Source organism: Equus asinus, chromosome 4 (assembly GCF_041296235.1).
Source record: "Equus asinus isolate D_3611 breed Donkey chromosome 4, EquAss-T2T_v2, whole genome shotgun sequence".
Taxonomy (NCBI): domain Eukaryota; kingdom Metazoa; phylum Chordata; class Mammalia; order Perissodactyla; family Equidae; genus Equus; species Equus asinus.
In genome coordinates, this window is record NC_091793.1 from 80,324,775 (window position 1) to 80,341,847 (window position 17,073).

The following is a 17,073-nucleotide window of genomic DNA, read 5'->3' on the forward strand; positions in this document are numbered from 1 at the left end:
TAGACGTGATTTAGTTACCTTGGAGATTTTCCCTCTGTTTCTCCCACCCACTTCTTAACCCCTTGCAATCTGTTTTGTCTTAGCTCTTCTATGAAACCATCTGCTCCTCCTTGACTAAAACCCCAGAGCCTGTTTTTTTATCCTAATTCTAGGAAACTCTCTTTTTTTGTATTCAGCACCATGGGCCTTCTGCTTTTTTCCTGAAATTCCTTCCTTTCCCATTTCTCTGTCACTGCATTGTCCTGGTGTCCCCCTACCTCTTTCCTTTGCTGCTCTCACTTGTCCCTTCTCCCTGTTACTTAAATGTGGGCATCCTCCAGGCACAGCCCCAACTGCCTGCTGGGTGTCTTCCTTCTGCTCTTTAAAACTCAATGTGCCCCACATGAAATTCTTCACATTATTCCCAAAAGGAGTCCATCCTTGATTTCTCTATTTTTCTTAATAGTACCATCAGTTCCTCAATGAACAGGGGTGAAGAGCAGAAAAAGTATGATGGTGGGCTACTCTTTCAAGTTAAGAATGTCTGAGTTTTTCTCTCTATGTAGTGTCTCCTCCCATTTTCAAGGTGCAGCTTAAATGCAATCTCATCTATGATATACCCCCTGACTCCCTTTACCTCTCTGTGTTTCCAGGTCATTCTTCTCTCCATTTTAACCTTTACCACAGTCACATCTGTGTTATCTGAGTACAGCTTCCAGGACTAGATTGTAAGCTCCTTGAGATGTGAGACCCTCTTCTTGATGTTGCCCACGTCTCCCAGCCTTGAACAGAGTGGGTGCTCATTAAGTGCCTTGCACGCAGTAGACACTCATGAAATATTTGCTGAATTGAGTTATTTAGAGACCAGCATCACAGAAAGCAATGCGAATTCTTGTAATAATTCTTGTGAGGTTTACTTTTTTTTTTTTTTTTTGAGGACAGGGAGTATATGCTGAGTGAATGAAATGTAGATAGGTAGATAAGTTTCTTGACAGCATTTTCTTCCAGGAAAATGGGGTCTGTGTTCTGAAGTTAGTTCAATTAATGATTTTCGAAATTTTAAACATTTTGTCTACATGAAACTACCCACTTAGCATGAAATTTTGTTCAACTTGATGTTTTGTTTGATTTGTTAAACTCTCTAAACCGATTTGTCTGGGCATTTTGACTTTGTTTAGAAAGTAGCTTTTAGGAGTTTTGATCAATCTCAGTGTTCTGGATAGATTAGGGGTCGTGAAATAGAGATGAAAGGATGTTAACCAAAAGATGGGGAGCACTGCCATACAGTGTGCTAGAAAGAGCACTGAGATTAGAGTCAGAATATCTGATTTCTGGTCCCAATCCTGCTCCTAATAAGCCGTGTAACATTTTACTCAACTACTCTAGGTTTTGGTCTCCACTTCTGTAAAATAAGGCAATTAGACAAGATGTCTCTAAGATCACCCTTCCCATTTTAACAATTTATGAAGCTATGAAAAAATTTCTACAGTCATATGCTACAAAATATCTTTACCTTCATGCTCTCTACTTTCCAATATCCATTTGGCAGTGAACATGGAATTATTGAAGGAGGGAAGCTCAAAATTGGCTCCTTTCCTCCCTCCCCTCCAACTTAATCCTGCCTTGCTGTCATTATGAAGAACTAAATGCAGCTTGATGGCCCCGCTTTGATTATTGAACTGTCAGCTCTGCGGGGAAAGGGACCGTGTCTAATCTCTTCTGTGTATCATCCCAGAACCATGGTTCTGGATCCTGTGCACGCTGCTCTGCTTATTTGCTTAACTGACCATTGGAGGGCTTGACTGTGTCGAATCTGTGTGGTGACCTGTTGAAGGTGAATTGCTCAGCTTGGCAGGTAATTCATGATTCCAATTTGTTGCTGTCGATTTTAATTATGTATTGTATTTCCATAAATATTCTATACAGACCCAGAAACTTTCAAAAGTACATGGGATATAAATATATACTTATTTAAGATTGTTAATGAAAACCAGCAGAACTGAAGAAAATCCCTAGCAGTGACTTCTTTGTTGCATTTTCTATCACAATTTAGGTGACAACTCCTGCAGCTTCTGGCTTCCTGAGTTGAGCAATTTCTCAGTTGGGTTCTGGGAGTAAGGTAGGAGTAGGTGGATGGTAAGAGCCTTTTTATCTGATGTGACAGGACCGGTAGTTATTTTAATATAAAGACTGGTTAAAAATGGGAATCTGAGAAAATGATGCATACACAGCTCAAACCTTTGATTTCAGTCTAAAAACCTGTGAATGCATATCCCTTCCCCCATCTTTTGATAAAGGCCTTACTCTTGGATACACATTACCAACCATGCTCAGTTTTTGTCTCTCAAGGTGGAGGAGAAACCTAGACCCTTGTAAAGCAATCTGAGCATAGAATCTTTCTACCTATTTATAGTAATTTTCTCAGTCTTTTAAAATTCTTTCACCTCCACCTAATAAAACACAATGTTAGCATCTTTCCAAAGTATTCAACCCAATTTTCATAGAATTGGCTCTCTATATTCACTCATATTTCATCAGTTTATGTAAATTAGTTATATTATATAATCTCCCTAGCATATAAAACTGTTAACAACAGGTTAAGGAACAAATTGAGCATGCTCTTGGCAGCCACAGAGTACAACTGGTGGCCACAAAAGCACAAGGACTTTAGAAGTGGCCTGCTAGCCATGTGCTTAGATTGGACACGGGCATCAGCCATTGTGTTTTGTGGAGCAAATGGAGGAGGAGGGTGATTTGGTTAATGGAGATCCCTTACAAGAGCATCCTCTGTGCCTTTGATGTATCTCTTCAGCCAAAAAGCTAGAGGTATTTTTAATCTTGTTGCAGGTCCTGCTCAAAATGGCCAAAGCTGATTTTTATCTGATGCTTATCCTGTTGACTGAGCCCATTCCTGGGTTGATTTTCTTCCCTTCATCTGTGTAGACTGCTCATGGGCAGGTGCAATCATCTCAACGCTTATTCACCGAGATTACTAAGATAGTCTTGGACAAATCTTTATCATTGTCACCACTGGTAGTAGATATTTTGTAGTACTTACAAATGGGAGGTATTATATAAGATGCAGAATTTGAATTATGGCCCCTGCTCTTAAGAAGTGTGAAATCTAGTTGGAGAGGAAGGATATTTGTGTGTATGGATGTAACATATATGGAAAGATAATGGTATACAGTAATATATATGCAAATTATTAAATGAGTTGTGTAGATAGTAAAGGCTGTAGGAATTCAGATGAACTGAATGATGTTACAGTTCTGTTTGACACAAAGGGTTTAAACCATTCTTATCATATATTGTGGTATATTTGGACATAGGTGAGATAATTGGACTTGGACAGGGACATTCCAAGAGGGGAATGGACATAGAAATGGACAAGTCACTGGGTGGGAACAGCTATAAAGTGAGATCTGCTGGGAAAAGCCCAACCCAGATGGCAGCAGTCAGTGTTCTGAGTATGTGCATGCAGGCCAAAGGCGCTCGGGCCAAGGGTGCTAACAAACACGATGTCCCGTCATAAGGCTTCTGGGGGCCAATGTTACAGTATTGAGGCAGGCAGGTGAGATTGTCAGAAGACATAGAGTTCAAGCTGTGGTGCAGGGGTTCATGGGGGCTGCGACCAAAATGTAACTTAGCCTCATGTATTGATCAAATTGAGCACTCCTGACATTAGACACTTTACCAAGGAAGGTAGGCTTAGTTGTTTTGGAATTGGAAAGTGGCACAAACTTCCCATTCTCCCCTTCTCCTACCATGGTCACATGTTCCAGGAAAGGAAACTTTTACAATTTGAACTTTTCCCCTTGAGGATACATGTGACCAATGGAGGATGTAGCTCCTTCTGGACCAAAATTTGCCTGCTCTGGGTCCCTGACAAATCTCCTGTTTAAGGAAGAACTTAGAGGAGCTGTGTGCAGTCTCAGTAGCATCTGAAAAGGATGGATGGATGTCATCCTTAACAGGTTTGCTCCATGATGAGCTGACCCATGACTCCTGTCCTTCAAAACATAACGGGTCCACCCCTCCTCAGAAGCCAAAATAAACTCTTTCTTAAACTTATTTCCTCCTAAGACAGAAGAATAGTGATCTAATTATTATTGTCTTAGCTAGTTTATCTTATTCAGTGAAGCATTTGGCCAGTGCTGAAAATCAGTACCTAGCTGGGTCTCATTGATTCATCTACACTTTGATTCCTTGCGTGTTTTAAACCAAATCAGAAACCCACTATCTAACTCTAAACAGAGCAGTATTGTTTCCAAGGTGAAATAAGTATGCTTTCAAACAAAGTGACATGTGGTTTCCTCTTCCTGCTTTTCTCCTGAAGGTGATCATGAAAAGAGTATTAAGAAATTCCCCTATTTTAGGAGCAATTCTCATCAGGTCTGAGATTAGGGTTGGCTAAGGAGTACTAGGCCTGGAAAATTAAACTTTAATTTCTTTTGTCTCACAGTCCACAGCAGTACTTCCACTTCCACCTGCTGAGGAGGCAGGCTTGTAGCTAAAGGCTGTGGAACAGTCTGGGTGACCATGTGAATGCCAAAGGAGGCCATTCTGTACCTGCTGGAATTGTCATTTCTCATGATGGGATCACTGGTACTGAACATTCCTATGGGGACTTTGGGGTCACATTTCCATGTGGGAGTCTGTTGTGTTGCTTCTTTTCTTGTGCTATCTCTATGAGTTTCCCTCTTTGCCACTGAGGGAGCTCTACATCCAGTTGTTATCTGTCTTCCCCATGAGACTACGAGTCCTTGACTTTTCATATATGTATCCATAGTGTCTAGGACAGAGTCTGCAGATAGAGGGTACACAATAAATATCTGTAGAGTGAGTACATTCTTAAACTGTGTATATTGGTATATTCTATTCAACCCACTGTCACCTTGCCAGTCATAGGTAGGGAAAGGGTTAAGTGAGGTCACTGATAATGGCAAAGAAGGACCCAGTGCCACAGGTCCTGGGATACTGGACAGGTTATTGAAGGTGAGTCAGCAAAGATTCTGTTACCAGAACCAAGATTAGGGGTTTGGTTCTAAATTCCCCCAGACTAAGGCTTCAAATCCTGGGATGGACCCTGGTCTCTATATTAGAGTCACTGTCCCTGAACTAAATATGTTTTTTCCACGTGTCTCCCTGGAATACTGGCAAAAGAGAGCACGTACCTCCAAAGAACTCATTTCAGGCACATAGTCATTTCGGCTCATGGCAGACAGAATCTCCTCATATTTATTTCATTAAACAGAGTTTTTTTAGGTGTCTGCTGTCCCGTCAATCTTCACTGCTCCATTGGAATACAGTGCCACCCTTCTATTCCTTCCCCAAAGACACAGGTATGGTGTCTTTGGGCCAATGCAATATATCTCCTGGCTGCTGAGAGCCCAGGTGGGCCTGAATTTATTAAACTCCATTATAGGAAATTATGTATCACAGGGACATCAAGGCCATATATACGAGGTCCTGTCCTATATTTCTAACCTCCTTCCTGTATTTACACCTTTCTCTATCCAGAATTTCTGCGTTTCTCTGAATTTCCAAATCACCTGCTATAAAGGGCCCATTTCTCTTTCCAAGCTGCTCCCTTATATTATTTATAATAGGCCCAGAGAAAATGTTCATTCAAATCAGAAAGAGGTTATGTCAGAGAAGAGAGTGCTTCGGCAGTGCTGTTTGGAATTGAAACCTGTCACATTAAAAAAATAAAAAGTGCTGAGCGAGGGCTTCAGCAGAAGGTGCCTATTGAGCATACGGCCGCCAAGAGGAAAGGCCCCTGGGCTGATGACAGCCTGGGCACTATTGAGTGTGTGATCCAAGAGCTTCAGGAATTGATTATTTTTGTGTGGAAGAATTGTTTAAGAATAAACAAGTTAAAAATTGTTATTTTCACCCAATTTTACTGGGGCTAAAATAATTAAGTGAATGATCTTCTGAGAAATATGACAAAGAAGTAGACAGTTGGGGGAAATGAAAGCTTTCTGCTCCATCTTACCCAATCAATACAAACTCCAGGGGTCCCTGTTCGATGAAAAAGTTCAAAAGACCTCTGGCATTCCCACGAACTTTTTAAAAATCTTAACATAAAATCTAGAGCAACCGATGGATTTGTTTGCTCCAGAACACTGGCTTTCAAAGTGAATTCTACATTTAAAAGGACCTTGAGACTTGTGCCCAGGACACAGGTGGACAAATCCCGTGTTTCTAGGAGTATTAATGATGCCAGTAATAATTGAGAAATTGCTGGGACTAACATTGTACCTTTGAATTTGGGGTGGCTGGTTCCCATAGATTGCTATTTCTGTTTGAAGATTTGCGCAATTCCTTAGTGGTCTCATACTATGTAGTTCCATGATTGATGGAGAAGTTTCTAAGTTTCTTTATCAACACATTTTTACATTTACATATCCTGTTTGCAGGACACCAAGTCTGATGTTCAGGATTATAACCTCTATTCATCCATCCCTTAGCCCTAAGATTTGGTTCTCCTCCAAGCTACCCCACCTCAGTTTGTGGCCCTGCCACCAACCTAGTTCCTCAGTCCAATGACCTCTGAGTCCACCTTGGCTCCTCTATCTCCCTTAGTCTCCACACCAGTCCATCACCAAATCTTGTTCTTTCTTCTCCTTAAGTATCTCTTGAATCTGTTTTCTTCCTCTCCTCAGCCTAGTGCAAGCTATTTCTCTTTCTCCTCGACTGCTGCAAGAACCTCTTAGTGTCATTACTGCCAATCTTGCTCCCCACCCACCCTCCACCCAGTCTCCCTAAAGCAACCTGTATGACTGTTATCAATGCAAACTACTGATGTTACTCCTGGGCCTAAAACATCATGGTTTAAAGTCCAATATCCTCAATGTGGCTTTCAGTGTTCTATATGATCTGGCCCCTCCTTGCTTCTCCTGCCTACTCACTCTCTCCTTTCTAGGCATATTGGGTCTCCTTCAGCAACGCGTCAAAGCTCTTTCCTGCCTTTGGTCCTTGGCAGATGTACTTTTCTCTACTAGGGACACTTTCCCATCCTCCCTTCTCCCCTTCACCCGGCCAACTCCTATTCAACTTAAAAATTCGGCTTAGACTTTATTTCCTCAATGGCGTCTTCTCCATCACTCTAGCTACTTTGGATTGCTTGCTTTAAGGTTTTGCAAAATACTGCACTTTGTAGTAGCACAAATCTCACTAAAAATTGACTGTTCTATGCTTGTTGGGTAGTAGGCTGTATGAGGGCAGGGGTGGGGATCTGTCTTGTTCATAGGGCCTGGAATGTATCAGATACTCAGTAAATATTTGTTGCATGCATGGGGAATCATAGAAATGACTGGTCACACTTCCTTAAATGTGTTGCTCATGTCAACAAGGCAAAATGGAAGGTGGAAGCATTATTTAGTCAGCATAGATCAGTCCATCGGGGTATGAAGGTAGCTTTGATCAATGCTGATTTGACTCCCAAAGTGAATTCCCCAAGTATAATAAAATAAAGACTCTTTAGTCTCCACATATACACATCTATATACAGTCATGAGTCACTTAATGACAGGGTTATGTTCTAAGAAATGCATCGCTAGGCAATTTTGTCATTGTGCAAACATCAGAGTGTACTTACACAAACCTAGATGGTATAGCCTACTACACGTCTAGGCTATATGGTACGAATCTTATGGGACCACCATCGTATATGTGGTCCATTGTTGACTGAAATGTCATTATTTATTTATTTATTTATTTGAAACTGAGAGTGACGTTGGCAAGCTGGGTGAGTAAGTTTGGTTTTAATTGGTCGTCCTGTGTCAATCCTTTTGTGGTCATTTGTGTTCAGATGGAAATGTAAATATAGTTGTCTTCTATGCTGTGCCTTTTTTTAAGAAGTATTTTTCGGTATCTGTGTCTTACTTCTCTATTTCCATATGCTTTTCAAACAAATACATACAAGGACATTTTTGTTGAATGGGAGTGGGTTAGAGACATACATCTTATACTATTTTGGTATTTAATCTCCTAAAATCATTTCTTGGTAACATGTTGAAATTTACAATGTCCTATGTTATAGACCCTTTCAGAAATATTGTTGAGTAAAAAATCTGGGTAAAAGATGAAAAAGTTGGTTGGCCTGCAACATGTTCTAGTTATAGAATTGCTCTTGGTGACTGGCCTTGGGCTCTCAGCCTCTATATTTATGAAACTTTGCTGCCTTAAAAATGACTAGGCGAGAACTGGTGCTGTGCTCACGGAGTTTGCTTCAGTAAGATGGACACCATTTCATCACACAAAAGGCCATGGATTTTGCCATCTCCAGATTAACACCAGTTCTGCTTTCTATTGTGATACTTGGCATTTTCAAGTAATTGTTATTGCTTTGGTTTGATAGAAATATTAGCATCATTCTTGCTGTGAGCAGCATCTCCTTGGGCTTTTCATGAAGGATCCAATGCACCCTTAGCCTTTTGAAAGACAGATGGAGGTTTCAAATGATTGTGTGAAAACGGCACTCGTCATGTTCCTGGAAGACTTCAGTGTTTTCATTTATTATCAGCAGGGACAATCAACATCATTAGCATGTCTGAATATCTCAGTAATGAATTTACCCTTTGAGTTTATAATGATTTTGGGGAGAAATTTTTCTTTAGCATATTTATGATTTTACTATTTGCTTTCAGGAAATATTTTATGTTTACTTATTTGCTTTTCCTGGAAGTACCCTGTACATTCAGTTTGCTGGATCAGCGTTTAACAAATCATCATATTTCTCAAAACACTTTTAATGTAAATTGCAGTGACCATCTGTATATTTTTCCTTTATGTATACAGTAAACTCAGGCTTATTCAGACCATTGTCAGTTGATTGTCCAGTTTCTGGAGTATCTAGGTCCCTCGCCTCTCTTTTTTCTTTTTCTTGTCTTTCTCTGCCTATCTTTTGACCTGTTTGTATCTCCACAGAAGGAGGAATAGGGCCATAGAGACTATCATGCAATCAATAATGCTTACCATGTGTGTGAGCCCTGTACTTTCTCTGTTTTATGGGGGCAGGCTGTTCACCTAGGGAGGTGGTACCCATGAAAAAGCTGTGATCCATTCAAGATGGCTCATTATCAGGTTCTGAATTGTTGGTTCACACTACATGAGAGAGGTGAGAGGTTGGTGGGATTTAGAAGGGAAAGACAAGGCTGAGGAGAGGCAGCACTGGAGTTGTAAAGGTTTCAGAGGATGAGGAGGATTTAGGCAGAAAAAAAATAGAGGAGAGAGCATCACAGACCTTCAAGGGAGCAGTTTGCAGCTGGGGATTTGTGATGGGCAAAAAGAGAAATGGCTCTGGGGGCACAGTGGGCCGGATTATGGAGGGCTTTATTGTTGGACAGGGTCTGAGTTTGGAGGGACATGCAAGAAGATTTTTTTTTTTTTTTTTGAGGAAGATTAGCCCTGAGCTAACTGCTGCCAATCCTCCTCTTTTTGCTGAGAAAGACTGGCCCTGAGCTAACATCCATGCCCATCTTCCTCTACTTTCTATGTGGGACGCCTACCACAGCATGGCTTGCCAAGTGGCGCCATGTCCGCACCTGGGATATGAACCGGCGAACCCCGGGCCGCCGTAGCGGAATGTGCGCACTTAAGCGCTGCGCCACCGGGTCAGCACGTAAGAAGATTTTTGGCTTTGTGTGGTGGGTGATGCGAAAGCATTGATGATTTTGACCCAATCCCTGAAATTCTAAAGAATTAGCATGATTCCTTGTAAAGAGCTTTGGCTAAAGTCTTGACAGAGTGAAAATGAATGAAAGTTTAAGTTTGGGGAGATTTGTCAGCTAACTAAAAGTTTTTATCCTTTTAGTTTTCAGAGATGACTGAGAATTAGCTTAATGTCATTTTTTTCTGCTTCTTTATCTTGCCCCTGTATATGTTCATTGATAGGAGATTTGCATTTGAAAAGTTTTATTATACATTCCAGTAGGAAAATTGCACATTGTTGATAAATGTTCTTTTATAATCCTTACTGTTATTGTTAACACTGCTAATTTTATTAATACTTTCTCAAAGGAAAAATGAAAGTGAAATAAATGCCTGGGCAACCCCTTCATTGTCTTGTCTGCCCTTGCCTTACTCACTTTGCTGAAATTCTAACCGGAAAAAAAGGGGGCTGCCCAGTAATTTTCCTTTCATATGGCATTTCAGCACTCCTCCAGTCCATTGCTGTAATGAAAATTGGCAGCTCTTGAGAAAAACAGTAACCATTTAGAGGAGAGCACCTGCTACATGGACCATGAACAGCAGAGGAAACTCTCCGGCCCCAATATGATGCCATTCTTCAAATGTATTAGAAGCAACTCTGTTAGATGCTCCGAGGTTAGTCAGTTTCCGGGCAGGAGATGGGTAGACCATTCTATCTCAAAGGTCTAGTTATCCATCATCTTGCTCACAAAGATCAGAAGTTTGAAGTTCAAAGGTGATAATGCCCCAAGAGCATTATCATTTCTCTTTGAACTTTTCAGCAAGAAGTTAGGGCACAAGATATCTTAACAGTATTAACATCAAAGACTATTAAGTTCTTAATGGTTTTTTTTTCTTTTTTTTATGGAATGTTCAATTCACCAGTAGTTAAAGCAACATCAAATTGATTTGCTCTGAAGAATGACTAAGGTATGACTTTATTGTCACAAGAGTGTGTTTTAACAAATATACCAGTTTAATATTGAACTTTGAAGGGATATCTTAGGTCTCTGTATTTATCACAGTGATGGGGCCAATTGATCAGAATCTGCTGGCAAGTCTCCTTTGGGAATTTCTCTGAGATAGAAGGTAAGACACACAAAATAATTACGCTCTTTTTCTTCAAATCTCAGGTGATATTACCTAGCAGTGTCATCCATAGTTTTTGACCAGATTTTTTCTGAGTGACTTTTTGCTCTCCCCTAAATAAGTTCTTCTCTCAAAGCATGAAGAGATATCATCAATGAAGATAGTCAAAAGAATGTACTTAAGGTTATAATAGAAGTTTCAACAGTTGATCCCCAAGTTATTTTTATCAATGGCAACATCATTGGAACAGCTTAAAGTCTCAAGATGACTAATTTGAACAGGAAAATATGCAACTAAGAGTATACACTCTTTGGCATTTGTTACAAACAAGTGGTATAGTAATTAACAGCCTGAGATTTGGAGCCAGACAAAATGGGTTTCAATTCTAGTTCTGCTACCTTGGAGAAGTTACTAGCTATGAGTCTCAGAATCCTCGGTAAAAGGGCGATAGGAATATCCCTTTCATGGGTATTTGTTAAGATTAAGTTAACTGGAATGAAGTTAAACTAAATTCAATGTATGTATGTATATGTGCATACTTATTTATCCATCCATCCATCCATCCAACCATTTCACACAGCAAGAGTCCAATAAATGGTAGTTATTGTTACCAATGGGAAAACTGTTGTTGTAAGGATCCCTCCTATTCTCTATGGTCTAAACTTCTTGGATGCCTGCATCAGTTGCTCTTCCCTTTCTTTCTCCTCCTTTTCCTTTTACACCTTCCTTATCTTTCCATAAGTCTTCTTCTCCCTGTTGCCATTTCCCTCTCTTCTTTCATCTTTCCCTCTTATAAATCTCTTCTGTCTTAGAAAGGAAGAGTGGGTTCAGGAGTGCGCCTGCTTCCTTAGCACGTATAAGGAGTGAGAGTGAGCAGGGTCTGTGGAAACCACTCAGGTGTCATCACTTTCATGCAAAGCTGGACATTTACTCAGTTTCCTGGGTAAATGGGACCAAGTTATGAGGCCCTTCCACCTTCCAGAGAGGGAGCTCTGGACTGCTCCTCTGAAGGAAAGTGTCCATCTTCCTTCTGTTTTCATCTTCAGCTCCTCTTTTCTCAAGCACTTTCTTTTCCTGTCAAGTATGAGAGAATATGTCTCATGATAAAACTACACAGTTTCTTCTCCTGTTTTTGTAGTTAATTAAACTTCAGGACTGTGAATTTCAACCAGGGTGCCAGGACCTTCTATAAAAAATTGGGATTTTTCTGAGGAAGGGGCAGGCATGTTGTACAGTTTTAGAAGTATATTCACTATTACGATGCAATGTCAAGACTAAGCCAAATAAAACAAAACAATGTTATCTTCTTAAATAAAACTGCAGAAAATAAGCTAGACAAACCAGCCTTACTTTGTGAAGATACTCTGAAGATAGACCATCTTTAGAGTTTATAGAGATTATCAGTAGGAGGGTTTAGTATTCAATTTTTTTTTGGTGAGGGGGAACTATAAGAATATTATATTCAGCAAATGGGGCATAAGGTTTAACAAGTACAAAAACTGTTGGGAAACACTGTTTATTTATGAAGTTAGCAAAACCGTCATCATAACACAAGCAGGACACCTGATCTGGAGGCTCCTAGGAGACTAGTTCCTGTGGTTAATGAGAAGCTGGTCTCAGTGAAGCCAGCTGAGACTGATATGCCCATTGTGTTTGTTCAGGGCATTTTAACTTGATGGTAACCTGCCCATCGCAGAAGATGCACACAAGGTCTCAATCATAATGAGCACCACTTCGTAATTCTATAAGTGGAATTAATCCTTGCGTGAACTGGAGATATGAAATTGATGATAACCTCCCTTGGGTTTTTCTATTTGTTCCAACATCATTGGCTATTTCATCATACTTGAGGAGAAATGAAACGCTACTAGTTATGCTCAAAACCATAAAAATCTATAGTTTCACTAAAGTGGATCTCCCAGATGTTGATACTTAAGATATTCAGCTTTGGATATTACACCTTACTTACCCAGTGACATGTAATTAATTGACTATTACTCATTAAAGGGCAGACAAGTATTTGATATAAGCATAAATTCCAGAAAACACCAGCTTTTGATTGTAGCTCCTCTGATTCACACTGTGAACTCCCCTTTACATGAGCTATCTTGGGTTATGTGGAGTAAACATGGATAAAGCATCGTGTATGTAAACAATATTGGATTTAAACAGACATGGGTTTGAATCTTGGCCCTCACATTTAACAGCTATGTGGACAGGGTCGTATATCTAACTGTTTTGAGCCTCAGTTTCCTCGTCTGTTAAGTGAGGATAATGTGACTTTCTCTGCAGGGATTTTGTGAGGTTTAAAGACGTGCTTAGAAAGCACCTAGCAAAATATCTGGTACGTAGTGCCATTCCGAAGCTCATTTTTATCATCATGCACATGGGCTAACTTCTCTGGCTAGTGTTGAAGTTACCTTGTTGAATGGTATGTATAATATATTCATTGCTAAGTACACATTGTCACGCTGATCCCAAAGCATCATCTCATGGGTCCTGAAACTTCGCCTACTGATATGCGTAGTCATAACTACTTATGGTGACAGTATGTGCATTTTCCCATGCTCTTAAAAAAGTAAGTTCCACACATTCAGACAGCTATTTACAAATACGCATAAAGCCATTCATTTTAGGGATAGACTTAACCTGTTTTCAGCACCGACTAATAACACGTGGTGCATAAGGAGTTGGAGGTGGGGCAGAGAAGCTGATGATGATGTGATAGCCAAGCAAGGGAAGCTGAGAGCTGCTCACAGGAGCAGTCTTTGGCCTTGTACTGGTGTCTCCTCCAGCAGGTACAGATGCAGCGTGACTGAGCTCCTGCCCTTTGGAGCCTCTGACATTGCAGAAAGCCATGCTCTCTAGACCCCAAAGTGGCTGGCATGATATAAAAATAGGGAGGCTGACCTGATGCCCGGCAGAGCTGGGCCGTGAGAGCGCTGGGGTTTGTTATTGGCTCCCAGTTCACCAAATTCTGCTGTGTGTTTTCTATCTCTAAATAGTGTGCAAGCTCATTAAGGGCAGGGCCTGTGTCCTCTGGCTTTCTTCTCTCTATGGGAACTCTTTGCACGCAGGAGAAACTTATTGACTAGGAAGGGGAAGAGGAGCGATGGTCCTATGAGCTGCTTGGTCATTGATTGCCACCTGACTCTGGCTGTAGAGTGCTGACTCTTTAGCTGATTAGCTGTCTGCATTCCTCTTGCTAGAAACATCTGCCCTTTTTCTGGCCCTTGGTGAGCAAGGCCCTTTTGAGGTTGAGCAGGGGAAGGGAGAAGAGGGAGATGACAATCGATTACAACTGTCTGTTAACAGCACAGGAGTAAGGTTTGGTGGGGTGATTGACAAATTTATTATTGAAGGTCATGTGTGTGAATTATCTATTGATTTCTTTCACAATGAAAAACATCTGTACTGTGCTCTTTTGATTATGTAAATAATACACATCCATTAAAAAAAAATATTCACATGATGCCAAGAAACATAAGGAGGAAAGTAGAAATCACCTGGAATGCTGACTCTCTGAGCCTGCTCCCATTAATATTTGGTGACCTATTCATCCCTTCATGAAAGTTTTTATGCATATAGACACAGAAATACCTAATTCATGCAAATAATATCACATGCTGTTGATTAAATTCATGTACATATTTTTTTTCTGTCATTATATTAACAGTGGTGTTTGTACACTGCTCTTCATCTTACTTTTCTCAGTTAACATCATGAAAATCTCTCCATGTTAACAAGAATGGAGCTAACTCATGGTTTCTCAGCACTATTGACATTTTGGGCTGGAGAATTCTTTGTTGTGGAAGGGCTGTCGTGTGCATTGTAGGATGTTTAAAGCATCACTGTCCACTACCTTCTAGATCACAGCAGTACCTAGCCCTTCCCCCTTCCCAGGTTGTGACACCAAAAATGTCTCCAGACATTACCAAATGTCTCCTCAGGGATAAACATTGTCCCTGGTTGAGAGCCACTGATTGACCTGATTCTTTTCAATAGCTACATAATATTCCATAGTATGAATGTGCGACTTTTTGTGCAATTATTCCTCTCCTGGTGGTCATTCACTGTGTTTCCAGTATCTTTTGAGCCTGTCACATTTATGATTTAGATGGGTGCTGTCTAGGGTCCGTGGTTATCATTTAGGAACCTGAAAACTTTGCAGAGACCAAACCCAGACCTCCATCTCGGCAAACACAACATTAGTGAGCCTCAACTTCATTCACTTTATTCCTGGATGAGCCCAAAGGGCATAATATAAATGAGTGAAGCTGATGACTGGCCTGTGATACATTGGGAAGCCATGCCCCATCTATCATAGGAAGGTGCTCTTTAGCCACACATGATGGCAGCCAGGTGAGAACGAAGGCCCGGTGTTACCCAATATTCTAATTTTCAAGAGAAGCAGGAAATCTGTATTTTTATGTAAAAAGACTCCCCTAATTTTTTTTTTTAAGATTGGCACCTGAGCTAACAACTGTTGCCAATCTTTTATTTTTCTGCTTTTTCTCCCCAAATCCCCCCAGTACATAGTTGTGTATTTTAGTTGTGGATCCTTCTGGTTGTGGCATGTGGGACGCCACCTCAGCAAGGCCTGATGAGTGGTGCCATGTCCGTGTGCAGGATCCAAACTAGCGAAACCCTGGGCTGCCAAAGTGGAGCACGGAAACTTAGCCACTTGGCCACAGGGCCGGGCCCACGCCCAAATTTTTTTAAGGTCAGAAACTAATTTAATTATTTAGAAAACAATGTACAGTCTGACCAAAACAGGTGTCCTACCCAAATCTGGTCCACTGGTCATAAGTCTGCACCCTCCAGAGTAGATATTTATCATTGATTGTGATCTCTGCCTTCCTGGGGCCTCAGTCCCTTGAATGACTAATGATGAGGATCTAGTCCACCTTTTTGGCGATGAGCAGCTTTGACCCACCTTGTCTACAGTGATGGTTGCCTCTCGCCAGGTTCCCATCCTCTCTTGGAGAGAGCCTATGCTCCCGGAATCTCCAAGTCCAATGCTGCCTGAGCCCTGCTGCGTGCTTCGGGGCTGCTGGCTTATGTGTTGTCAGGAGAAGCAGGGTTGTGCTGCTTGCTGCCTCACAATCTTCCTATCTCCAGCTTCAGAACTGATCTCCACCATGCCTGGCTAGCTCCGTGGGAGGGGGTGTTTACTGGCACTTGGCGGCTTTCAGCAGCATGGAAGCTGTACACCTCTTTGGAATCTGTTGTTCATTTAGGGAGCATGTGGCTAATATATTTACCTTGCTTTCTTCTCAGGTAAAATATTAGAATTGGAAGGCACATTGGCAATCTCTGAATACAACACTTTCATTTCACAACTGGGGAAAGCAAGGCTTAGAGAAGGGAAGCGACTTTGCAGAGGCTTCACAGCTGGTGCTGAGGCAGGGGTAGCCTGCCTGCCTCCCGTCTCTCTTTCCAGGGTGTTTTTACCACAGCCTCTAGCAGCTGGCTTTCACAGCAATTCCCTTTTTCTGTTTCTACTCTTCAGCTAATTTGTCTGGTTGTCCATGTTTCTATGATCCATCTCTGGGAGGCAACCATTAGGTGCCATGTATTAATTTGAGCTTTTGCAAAGCTGGTCCCTCCACCCTTCCACTCTTTCAAGATAACAGCCTTGTTCTTCTATTTGAACATTGTTTTTAAGAGGAGGATTTTGGGTTGGGAATAGATTAGAGGTAGATTTTGTGGTGTTCTGCTAGCTTAAAGACTAGATTATATCAGATTTGCAGATGCTGCCTCAATAAATTAGATATTGAGCTGGTGATGATTTTGAAGACACAGCAACATGTGATAACCAGCAAGCTTTAAGTGGGATTGAATTGATGGATAGCTTGCCCTTTGGTTGGAAATGTGTTGCACTGTGGTTCCTATGGATTCAACTTGCTGGTTTTCTGCACCCATGGCTGCCAACAGCTCTGAGCTGCTGAAGGAGGCAGGCAGATCAGGCAGCCTGAGAGGAATGCCATGTGTTGGAAGAGGCTTTTATCCCAGTGCCCACTCTCTGCCAGGATGCTGTCAGCACAATCTGGGACATGCTTTAGGGACTACCCACCAGCTTGACACCTGTGTTGGCCAAGGTCAGAACCCTTAAGAATCTGACTGCTTGTTGGCAGTTGCAACAGCAGAAGTGATGGCATGAGAAGAGACATGCTGTTCCAAGAGAGGAGAAAGTGTGCTCAACTGAGAGTCTGGAGACATGGATCCTCCTAATGCCTTAACTTCTCTGAGCCTCAATAGTCTGATCTGGACCATAGGGACCAAACTAAATTACCTTTTCCCTCC